The sequence below is a fragment of the Tamandua tetradactyla genome, chromosome X (genome assembly GCF_023851605.1).
Source record: "Tamandua tetradactyla isolate mTamTet1 chromosome X, mTamTet1.pri, whole genome shotgun sequence".
NCBI classification, from domain to species: Eukaryota; Metazoa; Chordata; class Mammalia; order Pilosa; family Myrmecophagidae; genus Tamandua; species Tamandua tetradactyla.
This window is the reverse complement of record NC_135353.1, coordinates 12,954,499-12,975,907: the sequence shown is the minus strand read 5'-3', so window position 1 is coordinate 12,975,907 and position 21,409 is coordinate 12,954,499. Positions and strand designations below refer to the sequence as shown.

At 37.9% G+C, this 21,409-nt stretch overlaps 3 long non-coding RNA genes across 10 annotated transcripts in view; all 3 read right to left on the bottom strand.

Annotated features, from left to right (window-relative positions):
* The window catches only part of LOC143670355 (uncharacterized), a 249,778-nt gene extending 245,913 nt beyond the window's left edge, over window positions 1-3,865 (bottom strand). Inside the window, exons 1-3 of one of the 3 annotated variants that reach the window (XR_013169332.1) lie at window positions 2,715-3,865; window positions 310-2,280; window positions 128-224 (exon numbers count right to left, since the gene is read on the bottom strand). This is a non-coding gene — a long non-coding RNA (uncharacterized LOC143670355). Of the gene's footprint in view, window positions 1-127; window positions 2,281-2,714 lie in introns of all 3 variants that reach the window. The other 2 variants (XR_013169333.1, XR_013169331.1) reach the window with 2 other exon arrangements.
* A 9-nt stretch (window positions 3,866-3,874) lies between these two features.
* LOC143670356 (uncharacterized) lies at window positions 3,875-12,387 on the bottom strand. Of its 2 annotated transcripts, XR_013169335.1 has the most exons (5): window positions 10,892-12,387; window positions 10,160-10,242; window positions 9,862-9,983; window positions 9,491-9,563; window positions 3,875-4,180 (listed from the first exon to the last, which is right to left on the bottom strand). It is a non-coding gene; the product is annotated as an uncharacterized LOC143670356 (long non-coding RNA). The 2 variants fall into 2 exon arrangements; XR_013169334.1 differs by having other exon boundaries at window positions 10,160-12,387.
* A 4,479-nt stretch (window positions 12,388-16,866) lies between these two features.
* LOC143670407 (uncharacterized) overlaps window positions 16,867-21,409 on the bottom strand; it is a 76,107-nt gene continuing 71,564 nt past the window's right edge. For all 5 annotated transcript variants that reach the window (XR_013169351.1, XR_013169348.1, XR_013169350.1 and 2 more), the window contains one exon: window positions 16,867-19,606. This is a non-coding gene — a long non-coding RNA (uncharacterized LOC143670407). The remainder of the gene's footprint in view (window positions 19,607-21,409) is intronic.

Below are 21,409 nucleotides of genomic sequence, written 5' to 3'. Positions count from 1 at the left end.
AAACCTTAGCATGATTACTGGCAGGAAGTGAAAATATGATTCTAAAATTAATATAGAAATGCAATGGACATAAAATATCCAAAATCACTTAAAAAAACAAACTTGGGGAGGAGCTTCAGGACTCTACCTGCTTTCAGAAGCTTTGAACAATCAGTCAGAACCAACAGAAACATCTTCCTCAAATCTCCAGACACAGGTAAAGGACCACAGGGACAGGATGAACACTGAATCAGGAAAAAGGACACTTAAAACATGATAGAATCTCTTGATGCCTTGACTTGATCTCCACCCCATCCCCCTCACACATACCTTTTACTGGCTCACTAAGGAACTGGCTTGAACTTCCAATGTGGAGCCCTGGTCCCAGTTTCAGAAGAAGACGACTAACCTCAGGCACATACCAGGGGTATGTATGTCTCACTCAGTCTGTCTGGTGGTGGCTTAAAGGACTTGCTGTCCCACAACTTTCCGTGCACATAGAAGGGAGCTCACAGAGCTTTCCTACAGAATTCTGTGGGAGAGCAGTCAAATTCGACTACCTTGGGCAGGGGATTGCTGCCTGTAGGATATACAGTGCAGTTCCCAGGACCAGAAGCAAACTGATTCTTAGGGAAAAAGGGTCAACAGAAATCATGTGAAAAGGGGAAATCCTAAGGCCACACTGGCATACCCAACACAAGATGCATGTGCAGAAAGGAGGAAGCCTAGGCACTGGCCTTGAATTACCCTCACAGCTTATTTTATAGGTAAACACTGAAAGACAGGATTTGTGTACAAGTCAGTCTTCAAAGACTGGGAAAGGTGTTTTCTTTCCCCCTCTCTTCCTTCACCCTTTCCCCAATTCCCTCCTTTTTCTCGTTTTGTTAGCTCCTGGAATTCAAGGGAAGCTCTATCACAATATTTGGTGGATACTGCTTTAAGGAACAGATGCTTCAGAGTCTACATTCTAGCAAGAACTTGTAAAAATATCAAAATGTCTGGTTTCCAACAAAAATTACAGACATACAAAGAAGAGAAGTGACGGCCTACATAATGGAGAACATTAAAACACCTGAATTCCCAATGAGGAGGATCAGATGTGGGGAATACTACATATTGTAGCAAGAAGGCTTTAGAGCAGGTAGGCCTCTCCCCCCACTTCTTCTTCTGGTTCAGCTGTTTTCTGTGTGGAAAATCCCCAAACCCCTTCTTCCTGACCTTCAGGAATAGGGGAAACTGCAGGCAAGCAAGATAAGACACATTCCTGGAACTTAAACCCCCTCTCCTAGCCTTCAGGAATGGGTGCAACTGAAAGCAAGGGAGTTTAGACACCTGGGATGGGGATCCCTCTCCTAACAGCTCACCTGCTTCTGTAACCTGCTGCATGCCTTAAACAAACCAATTGTTTTTCCTTTAATATTGCCCGTGGCCATATTAAGCTTAACTTATCTCTAGCATGTAATAGTCTATAAAAGCTAAGGTTGCCTTTGGTTCAGGGCTCAGACTTTCAGAGGCTGCTGGGCTGAGCCCTATGGCCATACAAAATAAAACCTACTTCCTGAAACTTCGGAGCCTCACCCCGGTTTGTTATATTTCTATATAACATTCCAGGAGGCTTAAAGCCTTGCCCCTTTTTCGCACAACAATATAACATTTAAAATAAGTACTAAATATGCTCAAAGAGCTTAAGGGGAGCATGGACTAAGAACTAATACAAATGAGAAAAACAATAAATGCACACAGAAAATTTCAATAGATGAAAATTATGAAAAGCAAGCCAGCAGAGCTGAAGACCATAGTAACAGAAATAAAAAATTTCCTGGGGACTTTTGACAGCAGATTCCAGCTGGCAGAAGAAAGAATTGGAGAACTAGAAGGTAAGTCAGTTGAAATCATTCAGTCTTAGGAGTTGAAAAAAAGATAGAATTAAGAAAAGGTGAAGAAATCCTGAGGAATGTGTAGAACACCATCAAGGGTACAAATATATACACTGTGGAAATTCCCTAAGTTGAAAACTGTGAGAAGGGGGAGAGAGAGCATTCAAAGAAATAATAGCTGACAAATTCCAAAATTTGACAAAAGTCATGAATATTTACATTCAAGAGGCTCAATGAACTCCCGACAGGACAAAGCCAGATAATCCCAACCTCAGGTATATTATAATCAAACTGTCAAACTTAATTCTGAAACCTGTGAGAGAGAACCAATGTGTCACGCACAAGGGAGTTTCAATAAGATTAAGTGCTGAAATCTTACCAGAGACCTTGGAGGGAAGACATCAGGGCAAAGATATTCAAAGTGCTGAAAACAACAACAACAAAAAACCTGCTAAGAATTCTTAATCCAACAAAATGTTCTTTTTTAGAAATGAGCAACAGATTAGGTAGCGATAAATGATGGTACAGCAAAAGTAACAAAATGTTAAAATTCATGCATTTGGGTTTGGGGGGGTGGAGTGAGAGAAATATTGGAGTTCTCTGTATGGCATCTGTATGATTTCTGTAGCATTTCCGCATGTTAGCATTTCAAAACAGCAAGTTAAAAAAAAAAGCAAAAGAGGGAACACACATAAGAAGACTCCTGAGCATGTGTGTGGGATGGAGGATGAGGGACCCACAGTCTGTGAGGGGAGATATCTTCATTAGGGTTGGAAAGTTTTGCCCCACTATATCCTCAAGTACTCTTCCTAGCCCTTTACTCCTCTCTTCCCCTTCTGGGACACCAATGATTCTTACATTTGTGAGTTTGTTGTGTCCATCATTTCCCTGAGATACAATTCCAATTTTTCCATCTTTTTTTGCCATTTGCAGTTTTGAGTGTTTGAAGTCAGTTATCCTGTCCTCTAGTTTGCTTATTTTTTCTTCTGTCTCTTCAGATCTGCTGTTGTGTGTCTCTTGTATGTTTTCTATTGGTCAACAGCATCTTTAATCTCTGTGATATCTGCTATTTTTCTATTTATTCTTTCAAATTCCTCTTGATGCTCTTCTACTGTCTTTCTGATCTCCTTTATGTCATTAGCCGTCCCACTTATTTCATTTAGTAATGAACATCTTTGATTAGTTGTTCCAACATCTGTGTCTCCTCAGGTGTTTTAATTTGGTCCTTAGGCTGGGACTATATCTGTCTGCATTGTAATATGTTTAGCGATCTTCTGTTGTTTTCTTTGCATGTAAAAATCTTGATTTACTTTGGAAGTTGATTTCCTTCAGTAGTCTAAAGCCTTGTGCTTGCAGGATGAATGTGTAGAATGCAGGGCACAACAGTGCGGCAACGCCTTGCGGCGCAGGTGTATGTTGTTGGGGATTTTATGCTGGTGCTTGTGAACGTGGGCGCCCAGCATCCAGGGAGGATGTAGCTGTGCAGGTGCATAGGTCTGGGGAGGTAACCCTGGTGTACGCTGGTCTAGGGCGCACGGCCCTTTGTGCGTATGCACAGAGCCATGGCGGCTGGTCGGTGTTCTGCCTGCATGGGTTGGGGGCGGGTGTGACCCGGCTGTGCAGGTTAGCGCTTTCCCAGAGTGGAGGGGCATGACCAAGGGCCACGCACATGTGCGGGCCTAGTAAACTGATGCACAGGGCTGGGGGTGGGTGTGAGGCTGTGTGACACTATGGGCTGAGGGTGGGTGTAGACTGTGTATGGAGATAAGCACCCGCAGCCTTTATGTGCTGGCGACAGCCTGCAGGGAACAGGGTGTGGTGTAGGAGAGATGGGTTGGGTTGCACTTGGGGTGGGGGTATGGGTCGGGTACAAGCGCTGGAGTTTGGTGAGGCGGGGGCGCTTGGAGCACCGGGAGTGGGGTGAGTCGTGTGGCTGAGCTGGTGAAGATAGTATGTTCAAGGAACACAGCTTGGCTTGCTTCCTAGTCCCTGTCTCCCCATCTGTGCACTCCTGTTAGACTTCAGTTCTCTGCTTCTCAGTTCCTCAGCTCTTGCAACTAGAGCACCCTATGTGGTGCAGAAGACTCTCCCAGGTCAGCTGCACTCAGGAATCACCATCTCAGTTGCCCTCTCATCCCTTCTCTAACTTTTCCTTGGAGCAGAGCTGAGCTCGATCTACCCTATTCTACCATCTTCCTGGAACTTGTGGGGGGAGACTTCTGATAATCTGTTAGTGGAAGGGACAACTGCAAGCTGAGAGCTGGAGGAGAGACTGCATCCTTGACAAATGATCTCAGGAGCAAAGTACATGCCAGAGAAAGACCCTGTAAAACAGAGAAATAATGGTATAACTTAATATAATATTGTCAAGCTTCTAGAACTTGTAAACCTGGCACATAATACATGCTGGGCAAATGTCGGCTGTTATTGTTTTGAAACAGGACTGTGCCTGACATAGGAGACTATGCACTTCTTTTCCAGGGGCCCAAAACTGAAGGAAGGAGTAAGAAACTGAAGGGAGGGGAAGGATGACAAGAAGAAGGTGGAGTAATACACACGATGAGAGGGTAGATGCTACCACTAATATACCTCCCCACTTCAGGCATTTAAACTTGAGTCAAGGTGGCCTGGAGAAGGAGGAATGCTTTAAGTTGAAAGAAGGTGAGATTGGACTGGACATTTCTGATTATTCAAGTAACACTGCCTGGCTGTCAGAAATGGATCAAAACAAATCAAAAATGCTTTGAGCTCTTACTGAGATTTCATTCAGGGGCAGGAAAAGGCCAAATCCAGAGAGTGGGTTTAAATATAATGTGGGAGAAAGACCAGAGTCAGTTCATTATTGCACTTGTGGCCATCTTCTTTTACCAAGTACTAACAAAAAAATTTATGTTTTAAACAAGTTATTGGATCATACTGGGTTTCTATATGGATAAAGTAACTTAATATAATATTGTCAAGCTTCTAGAACTTGTAAACCTGGCACATAATACATGCTGGGCAAATGTCGGCTGTTATTGTTTTGAAACTTACCTTTTTTATTTAAGAATATATCCTAAATATATTTTCAGATCAATAAATTATGGTACCTAATTAAAGCAAGAATTCCATGTTTTCTGTTTTATTTATAAGGGTGCTTCGCTCATAACAGGTTATCAGAAGAGCTGTTAAAGAAATTAAAAAAAAAACTTGGAAGACAAATTACATCTGATAGTAAAGACTATTAAGTTACATCAATCAAGACTCTGCGGTATGATTGTGAAAGCAGAATAGCAGAAAAATGGAATAAAAGAGAAGGCTCAAAAGTAGAATCCCGCATTTATTAAATTCAAATGATATATAATGAAAGTACAAAAACAATTTACTGTAGAAAGGCTCTTCAACAAATTGTGATGGGAGATTTGGCCATCCTTATGTAAAACAATGAAATAGAACCATACCACCTACTATATTCAAAACTCAAGAGTTGAATGATAATATAAAGAGAACAAAGACAATCCACATATGGGGAGTGAATATTAGTATAGCATAAATCTGATAAAAGACTGCATCCATAATATAAGAAAAAAGTCCTGACACTCAAAGGAAACAAAATGTCCAATAAAAATAGGCCAATTATTTGAACATATAATTCACAGAGATGCTGTAAGGATGGCAAATGAGCACATGAAAGACATTAAAAACCGTTAATCATTTGGAAATTTAAATTCAAGGCCAAAAGATATCACTTCATATCTACAGGAACACTAAAATTATAAAGATTGCCTATAATTCAGTTTTCGAAAGATTATGTATATACTACTGGAATTAATTTGGAATATTTCTTATAAATTAAATCTACAAATAGTAAGTCTCCTGATTCCCCATCTTATAATTTGTTCTTAGTTTTATTAGCAAATTTTAATAGATTTCAAAAGATTGAAATTAATCCAAGCACTTTCTCTGACCACAATAAATGTCGCTGGAAATCCATAACCACCAAAGAACTAGAACTTTCACAAACAGAGAGATCAACATACTCTTCAGCAATCAGTAGATCAAGGAAGAAATTGCAAGAGAAAGCCATACATATTTGGAGAAGAATAAAACTGAGAATATAATATATCAGAACTTACGGGATGTGGCAAAGGCTGTGCTGAGAGGGAAAATGATTGCCCTAAATGCCTATATTTAAAAAAAAAAAGATCAAGAGAAATCATCAAGGACCTAACTGCTCACCTATAGGAACTAGAGAAAGAACAGAAAACTAACCCCAAAGCAAATACAAGAAGAGAAATAATGAAGAGTAAAGCACAAATAAATGAATTGGAAAACAACAAAATAAGAATAATCAATAAAACCAAAAGTTTGTTCTTTGAGAAAATCAATAAATTGATGGACCTCTGAATAGGCTGACAAAGTAAAAAAGAGAGAGGATGGAGATAAGCAAATCAGAAATGAGAGGGGGGTTGTTATCATAGACCTTGAAGAAATTTTTTTTTAAAATCATAAGAGGATACTATGAACAACCATACACCAACAAACTAGACAAATTCCTAGAAACATACAAACAACCTACACTGACTTGAGAAGAAAGAAGATCTCAACAAAACAATCACAAGTAAAGAGATTCAACCAGGCCTCAAAAATCTTCCTCAAAAAAAAAAAAAGCCCAGGGCCAGATGGCTTCACAGGGAATTTTACCAAACACTCCGATCAAACATTCTGATAAGAACTAACACCAATCTTGCTAAAACTCTCCCAAAAAGATGAGGAAAAAGGAATACCACCTAACTCATTTTATAAAGCTAACATTACTCTAACCAAAACCGGATTAAGAACTACAAGAAAGGAAAATTAAGGGCCAATCTCCCTAATGAATATAGATACAAAAATTCTTAACAAAATATTTGCAAATAGAATCCAACAGCACATTAATAGAATATACCATGACCAAATGGGTTTAAACCAGACATGCAATGGTGGTTCAATAGAAGAAAATCAAATCAATATAGTACAGCACATTAAAAAATTAAAGGGACCATCCATCGCATGATCATCCCCATTGATGCTAAAAATCAATCGATAAAATTCAGCATCCATTTCTGATAAAAAAAAACAAAACATTTCAATAATGTTTGTGCTAGTATAGAGTGACCTGAGGAGAAAATTAAGGGGAACAGTTACATGCAAAATAGCAACTAAAAGAATCAAGTATTTATCCAAGGATGTGAAGGACCTGTACACAGAAAACTATAAAACATTGCTAAAAGAAATCAAAGAAGATCTAAATGGGTGGAGAGAAATTCTGTGCTCATGGATAGGAAAGTTAACTGTTAAGATGTCAATTCTACCCAAATCAATCTACAGATTCAACAAAATATCAATCAAAACTCTAACAACCTACTTTGCAGACATGGAAAGGTTAATTATCAAATTTATTTGGAAGGGAAAAAGACCTCAAATAGCCAAAAAATATTCTAAAAAAGAACAATGAAGTGGGAGGACTAATACTTTTCATTTTAAAGCTTATTATAAAGCCACCGTGGTCAAAAGAGCATGGTATTGGCACAAAAACAGACATACTGATCTACGAAAATGAATTGAGAGTTCAGAAATGAGACCCTCAGATCTATCATCAACTGATTTTCTAACAAGGCCCTCAAAACCACTAAACTGAGATAGAATAGTCTCTTCAATGAATAGTTTGGGGAAAATGAAATATCCTTATCCAAAAGCATGAACGAGGACCCCCATCTCGTACCTTATACAAAAATTATCTCAAAATAGATCAAAGACCTAAATACAAGAGCCAGGACCATAAAACTCCTAAAAGAACATACAGGGAAGCATCTTAAAGACCTAGTGATAGGAGATAGCTTCTTAGACCTTATACCCAAAGCACAAGCAACAAAAGAAAAAATACGAAAATGGGACCTCCTCAAGACTGAATATTTATGTGTGCCAAAGGACTTTGTGAAAAGGCAGCCAACTCAATGAGGGAAAATATTTCAAAACCAAATGTCTGATAAGGGTTTGATACCCAGAGACTATAAAAATTCCTACAACTCGTCAATAAAAAGACAAACCACCCTATTATAAAATGTGCAAAAGACATGAATAGATATTTCTCCAAGGATAGGAAAGACAAACGACTAGAACACATTAAAAAATGGCCATCTTCACTAGCTATTAGGGAAATGCAAATCAAAACCACAATGAAATATCATCTCATTTCTATTAGAAAAGGGCCACTATTAAACAAACAGGAAACTGCTAGTGTTAGCAAGGATGTGGAGAAATAAGAACACTTACCTCTGATGGGAATATAAAATAGTATAGTTGCTGTGGAAGGCCGTTTGGCCGTTCCTCAGGAAGCTCAGTATTGAGTTCCACTATGACCCAGCAATTTCACTACTTGATATATACATAGAAGATTTGACAGCAGGGACATGAACAGACATTTTCACACTGATATTCGTAGCAGCCTTATTCACAATTGCCAAAAGATGGAAGCAATCCAAATTCCCATCAACCAGTGAATGGATAGACAAAACGTAGTAAACACATGTGCTAGGGAATATTCCTCAGCACTAAGAAGGAATAAAGTCCTAAAGCACGCAACCATATGGATGAACCTTGAGTACATAATGCTAAATGAAATAGTTCAGACACAAAAGGACAAATATCGCAGGATACCACTAATACGAACTAATTAGAGTATATAAATTCATAGGCATAAAAATTGGAATATAGGTTACCAAGACTGGGAATGAGGCTACAGAATGGGAAGGGGTGACCTAATTTGTACAGAATTTTTTAACAGGGTTAAATTTAAATGTTTGGAGATGGACAGAGGTGACAGTAGCTTGTTATTTGGATTATAAGTAATAGTGCCAAATTGTAGCTGAATATGGCTCAAAGGGTCTGTTTAGAGTCAGACATGTCACTGAAAGAAAACTAGAGGTTAAAATATGGGATTGTGTAATGAAGTGACCCTTGTAGTGGATGATATTTATAATTAATATTACAAATAAATGTACGTTCATTCATGAACAAATGTATGACTCTTGTTCAAAGAGTTAATAAAAGAGTGGTATGTGGGGGAAAACATTTATTGTGAACTATGGACACTAGTTAACAGTAATATCTTAATATCTTTTCATCAACAGTAACAAATGTACCACACCTATACTAGGAGTCAGTGATAAGGGAGAATAAGGGTATGGGATATTTTGTGTTTTATTGTTTTATGTCTATTTTCATTTTTCTTTTTACAATAATGAAAATGTTCTAAAATAGAATTTAACGATGAGTACAACTAGGTGTGTGCAACACTGAATGTATACTTTGGATGGATTATATTGTGTATGAAATATCTTAATAAAATTTGAAGTCTAAAATTTTTTAAAAGGAAAAAAGAAGTCCTAATGGCTACATGCCAGTAAATAAATTCTCTTTATTAAAGTAAATATAGTTAGAAAAAGCTAATAGAAGTGCTTTTATTTCTATTAAGTGACAGATACCTAGTAAGTGTCAAAAGGCTTGCAGATTACGTGAAACCTACATATACCTTAAGACTACTGGAAAAATTGAAAAAAATGAACCAAACATTAAAGAAAACTTTATATAAAACTTCCAAGAAACAAACTTACCTTGAGACAAAGCCCTGTCAGTTGCCCCGCTGAAGGCATGAGTGGCCTCCAGAAACAGACTTGGATTAAGTCCCTATAAAATAGTATATGGGAGACCATTTCTTAAGAATAGCCACCACAATAATGCTCACATAACATCAAAAATAAAAGCTATTAAACATTTTAAATCTCTCAGGAAAAAAAAAGAAGAGGGGGAGGATAGGGAGTTCGATGAGGGTGGTGATCAGGGAGCTGGAGGAAGAGGGGCGAATGGGAGGGGAAGGAGGAAAATGAAGACTAAGAACAGGAGGAAGAAGAGAAGCAGGAACAGAAGGAACAAGAGGAAGAGGGAGAGGAGAATGGAGAGGGATAGTTCCTTAATTCTCACTTACCCAAGTGGCAATGTCTTTGTAGACTTCATGAAGATTTCCTCATTTCACCCTCATCGCAAGCCTCTGTCTTTGAAATTGCACTAACTCAGTGAAACAGAGTTGTCTTGCTGAATAATGAGGTACTAAGTGACGATCCATTCGGAATATGAAAAGCAACAGAAAAAATAGGTATTCTATTATCACAACGCAGATTTAATTACTAAAAGAAAAAATCTATTCATGACATGTTAACAAACCACTAAAATGTTATATTTTCAGAAATTCTCCCTATTACATATAATTCACCCTCTCTCCTAACCTGTCATTCTTTAAATCCAAAGGCCCCCATACTGAGAATTCCGTTGTATCTGTATCTGTTGAATTCACTTTTATCTGTATTTCCTGAGGAGGAAGAAAACAATAATTTAATAATCACTTTGTGTCAAAAATCCACAATGAATGCTCTACATATTACAGCTTTGCATTTGAAAATACCTCTATCTACATCCATATCCATACCTAAACCTTATCTATATTATATAAAAAACTGTGGATGGATAGCCATTATTTAATATTTAGGAAATAAGCATATGATCTGATGTTTACAAACATACACACACATGTACAAAATACTACAGCACTTCTAACGACTGTTAATACATGTGTTTCATCACTAAACATTAAGAGATAATATCTCCTTTCAAGCATTCTTACGGTGAACCAAAAGCAAGTCAAATAGAGTGTAAACTGATGAATATAAATGCTTGATACTAATATTACTGTTAAAATAACTAATAAAATAATCATTATGATCTTTAATTTAATTATTTCGGGAAAATATGCTATAACACAGTACATGATTTCATTTAGTCCTCACAAAATTCATTACATGTTACTATACTTAGGAGATCTGAGACTTTGAATGAGGAAATATGTGTAAAATCATCTTAAAAATCAAAGAATCACTTAGAAAAATAAACAATTATGATTCTACAATGCTGGATTGACCACCAAGAATAACTGGATGAAATATAATTTGCTCTGCTCATACAAACGCTGCTCTTGTTCAACATTGTGCTGGAAATCTTAAGTCGTGATACAGGGTAAGAAAAAACAATGACGCTAAAACAGAAAAAGGGAAACTGCAATTATTCACAAAATAAATGACAGCATTCATAAAAAATCCAGAGAGAATAATAAGTGGATAAAACGGTGCCACAGGACACATGATTAATACCCTACCAAATTCAATATTATCTCATACATGGACAAGAAAATGTGTGATAAAAGACCAATCATAGCCATGTGCAAAATTTGAACAAAATGCCTACCATTTAATGCATAATCCCAAACCAACAAGTACATGTTCAATAAAAAGTACCACTTAAAAATCACAAATCAGATGGGCGGAAAATAACAGAACATGCTGTAAGGCCCAACATGCTGTAGGAGCCAAGTGTTAAAACAAGACCTGCAGAATTTGTTGGGAGCAGCTGGCCTCAGGATGGTGGCAGTAAACTGTGGAGATTGTTATGTAGAGCAGTCTGGGAGGAAGAGAATGTTTGCTCCAAATGGTTATGTTAAGTATGAAGGAAGAGAGCACTGAAAAATGAGCTCTCGGTTCTTTCAAGAAACACATGCATGCCTTTTGTCACCCTGCAGTATTTAAACAGGATCTGGATAAGAATAAAATTGTCTGATGTCTGATGTAAAGTTACCCTTCAGACACCCTGAGCCCATCTGTGTCTTTTCTTTCTTTCTTTCTTCCTTTCTTTCTTTCTCCCTTCCTCTCTCTCTTTCTTTCTTCCTCCCTTCCTTCCTTCCTCCCTTCTTTCTTTCTTTTCTTCCTTTCTTTCTCATCATTCCTCAATATCCTTCGAGCTCCTTTTCATAGGAAGCAACAACATGCCACCATTATAAAAGTAATAAAACAATAGAAAACAAAAATAGGAGTCAAATAAATAAAACATGGAAAAAGCCTAAATGAAGAGTACTGATTAATCAGTACATCAATATATAAACAATACACATTACTAGCAAATAAAACTATGAAATGCCCAAAAAGGATAAAAATAAATGCAACTGAAATTTCAAGAGTAAAATAGCAAATTAAAAAAAAACACAAGGAACAGAAGTATAAATAATATTACAACCAATAATTACACATACTACAGCATAGTCAGGCTACACAAAACACTAAGAAATGCCACAAATTACACAAAACAAACTCTATATTAAACAACCTTTCATAAATTAAAAATACAAAAACATAAAATAAAATTCAAAGAATAAATAACTCCACAAAACCAATAGAGGAAGAAAAAACACACAACAACAAACATACCCAGAACAAGAAATGTACGCATTAAGACATTTCAAAATGCAAATAAAATAAGTACCTTAAACGTCCGTGCCATGTTTGGTGTTTAAGGCGGTACTTCAGAAAATTCTCTGAAGTCGCCCAGCACCAAAGTCTGGGAACCAAGGTTTAAGGGAGGGTAGACTTATGCCTCAATCTACCTAATCTCCAAAGACACCCCAAAGTTGCTCTAGTTGAGCATTACTCTACTCAGAAGGGCGCAATTAATATTGTTATCTAAACACTTAATTGTACCTTCCTGAGTAGGGCACTGCACACAGTGTGCCTGAAGATGGTGATGATGTCCAATGCCCCTAAGCAGCATTTACCACATCCACCCCACAAGACAGGACACCTATACCTAGGATTTCTCCATAAGACTTAGGCGATCCCAGCCCCCCCAGCTCATTATCCAGAGGTCTACTCAATGTTTCAGAAGAAACAAAAATAAAAATAGTAAGTCAATATATAAGAATTGAAAACTGTAATTACACATACTATAGCATAGTCAGGCTACACAAAACACTAAGAAATGCCACAAATTACACAAAACAGACTCTATATTAAACAACCTCTCATAAATTAAAAATACAAAAACATAAAACAAAATTCAAAGAACAAATAACTCCACAAAACCAATAGAGGAAGAAAAAACACACAACAACAAACATACCCAGAACAAGAAATGTACGCATTAAGACATTTCAAAATGCAAAAAAAATAAGTACCTTAAACGCCCGTCCCAAGTTTGGTGTTTAAGGCGGTACTTCAGAAAATTCTCTGAAGTTGCCCAGCACCAAAATCTGGGAACCAGGGTTTAAGGGAGGGTAGACTTATGCCTTAATCTACCTAATCTCCAAAGACACCCCAAAAGTTGTTCTAGTTGAGCATTACTCTACTCAGAAGGGCGCAGTTAATATTGTTATCTAAATACTTAACTGTACCTTCCTGAGTAGGGCACTGCACACAGTGTGCCTGAAGATGGTGATGATGTCCAATGCCCCTAAGCAGCCTTTACCACATCCAACCCACAAGGCAGGGCACCTATACCTAGGATTTCTCCGTAAGATTTAGGCGATCCCAGCCCCCCTAGCTCATTATCCAGAGGTCTACTCAATGTTTCAGAAGAAACAAAAATAAAAATAGTAAGTCAATAAATAAGAATTGAAGACTGTAATCACAGATATTATAGCATAGTCAGGCTACACAAAACACTAAGAAATGCCACAAATTACACAAAACAAACTCTATATTAAACAACCTCTCATAAATTAAAAATACAAAAACATAAAACAAAATTCAAAGAATAAATAAGTCCACAAAACCAAGAGAGGAAGAAAAAACACACAACAACAAACATACCCAGAACAAGAAATGTACGCATTAAGACATTTCAAAATGCAAAAAAAAATAAGTACCTTAAACGTCCGTCCCATGTTTGGTGTTAAGGCGGTACTTCAGAAAATTCTCTGAAGTTGCCCAGCACCAAAGTCTGGGAACCAAGGTTTAAGGGAGGGTAGACTTATGCCTCAATCTACCTAATCTCCAAAGACACCCCAAAAGCTGTTATAGTTGAGCATTACTCTACTCAGAAGGGTGCAATTAATATTGTTATCTAAATACTTAACTGTACCTTCCTGAGTAGGGCACTGCACACAGTGTGCCTGAAGATGGTGATGATGTCCAATGCCCCTAAGCAGCCTTTATCACACCCACCCCACAAGGCAGGGCACCTATACCTAGGATTTCTCCATAAGACTTAGGCGATTCCAGCCCCCCCAGCCCATTATCCAGAGGTCTACTCAATGTTTCAGAAGAAACAAAAATAAAAATAGTAAGTCAATAAATATGAATTGAAGACTGTAATCACAGATACTATAGCATAGTCAGGCTACACAAAACACTAAGAAATGCCACAAATTACACAAAACAAACTCTATATTAAACAACCTCTCATAAATTAAAAATACAAAAACATAAAACAAAATTCAAATAATAAATAACTCCACAAAACCAATAGAGGAAGAAAAAACACACAACAACAAACATACCCAGAACAAGAAATGTACGCATTAAGACATTTCAAAATGCAAAAAAAAATAAGCACCTTAAACGTCCGTCCCATGTTTGGTGTTTAAGGCGGTACTTCAGAAAATTCTCTGAAGTTGCCCAGCACCAAAGTCTGGGAACCAAGGTTTAAGGGAGGGTAGACTTATGCCTCAATCTACGTAATCTCCAAAGACACCCCAAAAGTTGTTCTAGTTGAGCATTACTCTACTCAGAAGGGTGCAATTAATATTGTTATCTAAATACTTAACTGTACCTTCCTGAGTAGGGCACTGCACACAGTGTGCCTGAAGATGGTGATGATGTCCAATGCCCCTAAGCATCCTTTACCACATCCACCCCACAAGGCAGGGCACCTATACCTAGGATTTATCCGTAAGACTTAGGCGATCCCAGCCCCCCTAGCTCATTATCCAGAGGTCTACTCAATGTTTCAGAAGAAACAAAAATAAAAATAGTAAGTCAATAAATAAGAATTGAAGACTGTAATTACACATACTATAGCATAGTCAGGCTACACAAAACACTAAGAAATGCCACAAATTACACAAAAAAAACTCTATATTAAACAACCTCTCATAAATTAAAAATACAAAAACATAAAACAAAATTCAAAGAATAAATAACTCCACAAAACCAATAGAGGAAGAAAAAACACACAACAACAAACATACCCAGAACAAGAAATGTACGCATTAAGACATTTCAAAATGCAAAAAAAATAAGTACCTTAAACGTCCGTCCCATGTTTGGTGTTTAAGGCGGTACTTCAGAAAATTCTCTGAAGTTGCCCAGCACCAAAGTCTGGGAACCAAGATTTAAGGGAGGGTAGACTTATGCCTCAATCTACCTAATCTCCAAAGACACCCCAAAAGTTGTTCTAGTTGAGCATTACTCTACTCAGAAGGGTGCAATTAATATTGTTATCTAAATACTTAACTGTACCTTCCTGAGTAGGGCACTGCACACAGTGTGCCTGAAGATGGTGATGATGTCCAATGCCCCTAAGCAGCATTTACCACATCCACCCCACAAGACAGGACACCTATACCTAGGATTTCTCCATAAGACTTAGGCGATCCCAGCCCCCCCAGCTCATTATCCAGAGGTCTACTCAATGTTTCAGAAGAAACAAAAATAAAAATAGTAAGTCAATATATAAGAATTGAAAACTGTAATTACACATACTATAGCATAGTCAGGCTACACAAAACACTAAGAAATGCCACAAATTACACAAAACAAACTCTATATTAAACAACCTCTCATAAATTAAAAATACAAAAACATAAAACAAAATTCAAAGAATAAATAACTCCACAAAACCAAGAGAGGAAGAAAAAACACACAACAACAAACATACCCAGAACAAGAAATGTACGCATTAAGACATCTCAAAATGCAAAAAAAATAAGTACCTTAAACGTCCGTCCCATGTTTGGTGTTTAAGGCGGTACTTCAGAAAATTCTCTGAAGTTGCCCAGCACCAAAGTCTGGGAACCAAGGTTTAAGGGAGGGTAGACTTATGCCTCAATCTACCTAATCTCCAAAGACACCCCAAAAGTTGTTCTAGTTGAGCATTACTCTACTCAGAAGGGGGCAGTTAATATTGTTATCTAAATACTTAACTGTACCTTCCTGAGTAGGGCACTGCACACAGTGTGCCTGAAGATGGTGATGATGTCCAATGCCCCTAAGCAGCCTTTACCACATCCACCCCACAAGGCAGGGCACCTATACCTAGGATTTATCCGTAAGACTTAGGCGATCCCAGCCCCCCTAGCTCATTATCCAGAGGTCTACTCAATGTTTCAGAAGAAACAAAAATAAAAATAGTAAGTCAATAAATAAGAATTGAAGACTGTAATTACACATACTATAGCATAGTCAGGCTACACAAAACACTAAGAAATGCCACAAATTACACAAAAAAAACTCTATATTAAACAACCTCTCATAAATTAAAAATACAAAAACATAAAACAAAATTCAAAGAATAAATAACTCCACAAAACCAATAGAGGAAGAAAAAACACACAACAACAAACATACCCAGAACAAGAAATGTACGCATTAAGACATTTCAAAATGCAAAAAAAATAAGTACCTTAAACGTCCGTCCCATGTTTGGTGTTTAAGGCGGTACTTCAGAAAATTCTCTGAAGTTGCCCAGCACCAAAGTCTGGGAACCAAGGTTTAAGGGAGGGTAGACTTATGCCTCAATCTACCTAATCTCCAAAGACACCCCAAAAGTTGTTCTAGTTGAGCATTACTCTACTCAGAAGGGCGCAGTTAATATTGTTATCTAAATACTTAACTGTACCTTCCTGAGTAGGGCACTGCACACAGTGTGCCTGAAGATGGTGATGATGTCCAATGCCCCTAAGCAGCCTTCATCACACCCACCCCACAAGGCAGGGCACCTATACCTAGGATTTCTCCATAAGACTTAGGCGATCCCAGCCCCCCCAGCCCATTATCCAGAGGTCTACTCAATGTTTCAGAAGAAACAAAAATAAAAATAGTAAGTCAATAAATAAGAATTGAAAACTGTAATACAGACTAACAGAGCCTGAAGAGCTTAAATACGCTTAGCCCTTACTAAGTTTGTGACTTCATATATAGGATTCAAAGGGAATTGGGTTCTGCAGAAGAAAAACACAGTAAAATCATCACTTACTATATTTTTTCACATTTGTTCAAATCCCTTTTAAACCAAGTGATACAAACCTCTGAAGAACCTCTACAAGACTTTCTCCAGGCCGTCACTCCATAGGCTTAACCCACAGAAATCTCTGCAAGTGGTTTCCTGAATTGGCTCAGGACTGAGCACACTGCTCTGCAATTCCAGGAATAGCTCCAATGGCTCTTATATGCCACTTCCACCCCCAAGACCACCACAGATGCTGTACCTGTTGTGCATTACTTTACACCACAAAGGGCCACGAATCTTTTGATCTGTATGAATGGCCTCATTCCATGAGGGGCCACCAGTATAAGATCATGATGTGTAAAACAACTATGGCATTGCCTTTCTCTTTCACCACTCCATGAATGGGTATCCCCTTCACCTTCTGCACATTCAGTGGGACAGAATTTGATCTCCTAGAAAATAAGCTTTGTTCCTTCTTTGGAATTGAATCATGTACCCCATAAAAGATACGTTCAAGTCTTAGTCCATTTTTCTGTGGGTGTGAACCCATTTGTAAAGAGGACCTTTGAAGGTGTTAGTATTAGTTATGGTGCAGACTCAGTTGTGAATAGAATCTTTGAAGATCCTTATTAGATGAGGACAAATAGAATCAGGGTGTCTTAATCCATGACTGGAGTCCTTATAAGCAGACGAAATTAGGACACAGTCAAACAGCAGAAACCAAAAGGCAGTGAAAATGAGAGGGGCAGACACAAGAACAGAAAGGTGGTCACCTGAAGGAGGACTGCTGGAAAACGCAGACTGAGAGAAATCAAGCCCTGTCTGTTGGACATCTAGCTTCTAAAAATGTGAGATTTGATAAACTCTTGTTATTTAAAGCCAATGATTGTGTGGTATTTTCACAGCAGCCCTGGCACCCCAAGACATTTCCAGTCACTCTTCTTTTCTGAGTAGGGCACTGCACACAGTGTGCCTGGAGATGGCAATGCTAACATCTAGCAATGCTGCCTTCAACACATCCCTACCCCACAAACATGTCAGGGCACCTCTACCCATCAGTTCCCATAAGACCTATGCAATCTGGGCACATCTGAAGTAGTCTGCACTGCAATTTTATCTTGCTCATCTATCCTGCAAATGAAACCAAAAATTAAAAAAAAACAAAAGATGAATGGACAAATATAAAAATAAGTAAATAATTAAGAATTGGAAATTGTAACACAGACTAACAGAGTCTCAATAACATAACCATGCTTAACCCCTTCTAAATTTGTGATTTTGTACAGAATATTGAAAAGTAAATTCAAAAAGGGGGAACTGGGTTCTGCACAGGGAATGGAGAAAAGAGCAAAATGACCATTCCACATATTTTTCATATTTTCCTAGTCCCCTATTTAACTGAGTGCTACAAATCCTTGAAGAATGTACAAATGACACTTTTTCCAGGGATCTTCATTCCATGGCAACTCAAGTCATTTCCCCTGAGCTGGCCCAGCACTGAGAAGGTGGTTGGCAAGGCTCAAATGACTCCTATATGCTGGTGCCACACACACCACCCAACCCCCTTCCAGGGCCACCACAAATGTTATACATGTTGTGTATTATGCCTCTCCAAAAGACGCCATTTCTGGGTGGATGCCCATGAATGGCCCCTTGTGTAGGGGGCACTGCACACAGCATGGCTGTGGATGGCAGCCTCACTTGAACCATACCCCGAAGACATGCTATTGCAACATACCCCTATGATCTGAACAGGAGTAGCCACAACCATATGATCATGACCTTGATGACAACCATCCAACTGCTCTTTCTCTCCTACCACTCCCTGAGTGAATATCCCCTCATCTGTTGTGTACTTAATGGGACACATGTCAAGTCTGATAGAGAATAAGGGTACTCTTTCTCCTCCTCCCCTGAAATTTAGATTTCTAGCACGTACTATTGTTTTGAGATTCTAATTAACATGGTTTGGCACATGAAAAAATGGGATGTGTTCCACAAATGCCAGCTGTTAAGTTGAAAAGGAAATCCAACTCAACCTTGACAGTACTATACATCCCAGGCTCTCTTTAGGAACTACCCACTTAACTTCAGAAAGAGAGAATAAGCAGTGAAAATAGGCAAACATACTCGGGAGATAAGGTTCAGAGGGCCCTGCATTGAAAAGAGATTGCTCTTAAAAAGTAGAGAGAACTATAAAGAACATAGTAGTAGAAAATATCATGCAAAATATTTAATATCTGATAACATTCTGCATATTCTGTAAAGCGTGAAAGTCACTACTACTATGGATGCAAAGGAGTACATAAGGAAGATCAACCATCTACCCCATAGAGATAAAATCCAGAATTTGATGCGAGAGGCATAGCTGCAGTTCACAAAATATCATATACGTTGCTTAAATGTGTATTCTGTGGTAATTACTTGACATCCATCCTCTAGAACTTGCCAAAAGTCAGCTCTCTATGGTGCTGGGGAAGTACTGAACAAGGAGGGTTCGGATTGGATTTATGAAAAAATGATTTACCTTGGTAAATTACTGGGCTCCTGATACTGTAATCCACTATGAACTTGTCAGATTCAGGCACTGGGGAAATTGTCTTCTCTGCAGGGGTGGGTCACTCTGGCAAGCTTCCCTCACTGCAACAGCCAGGTGACAGAAAGCTGCATGCACTTCAGAAAACTGCCTAGAGAACACACAAGAAAGCAATTTTTCTTCTTTTGCCAATGACTCCCTACTGCTCTCTACTGACTGAACTCTGTTATTTTTCTGACTGTTAATAGAATACAATAGTCTTTATACTGACTAGCAATAATCTCTGGTTACTCGATTTTGCACACCTTTGGGCAGAACATGTTTATAATGATTTTATGATAATGATTCAACCCAACCTTGCAAGATGGAGAACTGAATGAAAAAAACAGATATATTTGCTTGGACGTGATAAATATTGGTGAAAAATGAGCTGAAGATAACATTAAGATCACGAAGGGAGATGAGCAAAAATTTCCCTTGGAATATTGCTTCATTTATACAGTTATGCTGAGAAATCACTAAATTGCATATGAAAAGTAAATAGAACAATGCATATATATTTAAATAATTTGATATGAAATGGGAGATTATTACTAAGCTTTTAAAAGAAAAACCTTTCCACTGTTAAGAGGCAATCACAGAACCTAAGGTTATTATGACTAATACAGATAATAAGAGTAATATTAATGGTATTGTAATGTGTACAGTGATCAAAAATGTAAAGGGGATAAACAATTGCAAAATGCTCCAAAAAGTGATTATACTATCCTTACAGCCTTCTTGGAGATGAGCACTTTTTACCATAAGAAAAAAACATATGCCCAGTAAACTTCTGTTAACCTATATCACAGGTATGTCAGGATCATTAATTGATGCTGAATCTTGGCAGGAATTTTTATGATATTTGAAAAGCTGTTTCTAAAATTCATATGGAAATGCAAAGCACATCAAAGAACCAAAACAATGTTTTTAGGAGAAAAAACATGGAGGATGAACAGTATCTGTGATAAAAACTATTAAGTTATAGCAATCAATATAGTGTGGAAATGGTTTAAAATAAACCAAAAGAAAAAAAAGAGAATGTTCGGAAACAGACCATCACATTGATTGTAAGTGACTGCAAAGACAATTTACTAGGAGAAAGACAGTCTTTCCAACCAATCGTGTTAGGACATTTGGTTATCCATACGCCGAAGACTGAAACCAGAAACAAACTACCCATGTGTGGTAGTTTGAAGTTGTATGGCCTCCAGAGAAGGCCATGTTCTTTTAATCTATTTCTGTGGGTGCTGAGCTATTATATGGGACACCTTTAGTTAGGTTATTTCAATTGAGATGTGACCCACCCCATTCCAGGTGGGCTTTAATCCTCCTTCTGGAGCCCTTTTTAAGACGATAGAAGCTACAAAGAAGCCAAGAGATGAAATTAAGAAGAGCACCAGAGAAGCTGAGAGAAAGAGCCACTGAAGCAAGAAGGTAAAAGCAATGAAACCTGAGAGAGAAGAGCCCGCAGGCACTGCCATGTGACTTGCTATGCGTCAGAAGACCCCCAGATGCCGGAAGCCTGTCTTCAGAGTCCGGGTATCATCTTGGTGATACCTTGAGTTGGATACTTTTATGGCCAAGGAACTATAAATTGTAAATTAATAAATCCCCACTGTTGAAAACCAGTCCGTTTCTGGAATACTGCATTTTATCAGCTTACCAAACCAAAACACCAGGATATACAATACCAGTTTGGAAGTACAATATTTAGAGAGAGGACGTAATCCATAGATCAGGAGTATTAGTATAATATTTGATAAAAATTTCTGCATCCATAAATAAAAAAGAGTTCCAAAACTCAAAATAAAAAAAAATAAGCGGCCCAATATAAAAGAGATCAAAGATTTGAACAGACACTTCACTAGATGGTATAATGATGGCAAATGATCACATGAAAATTCAAACCACA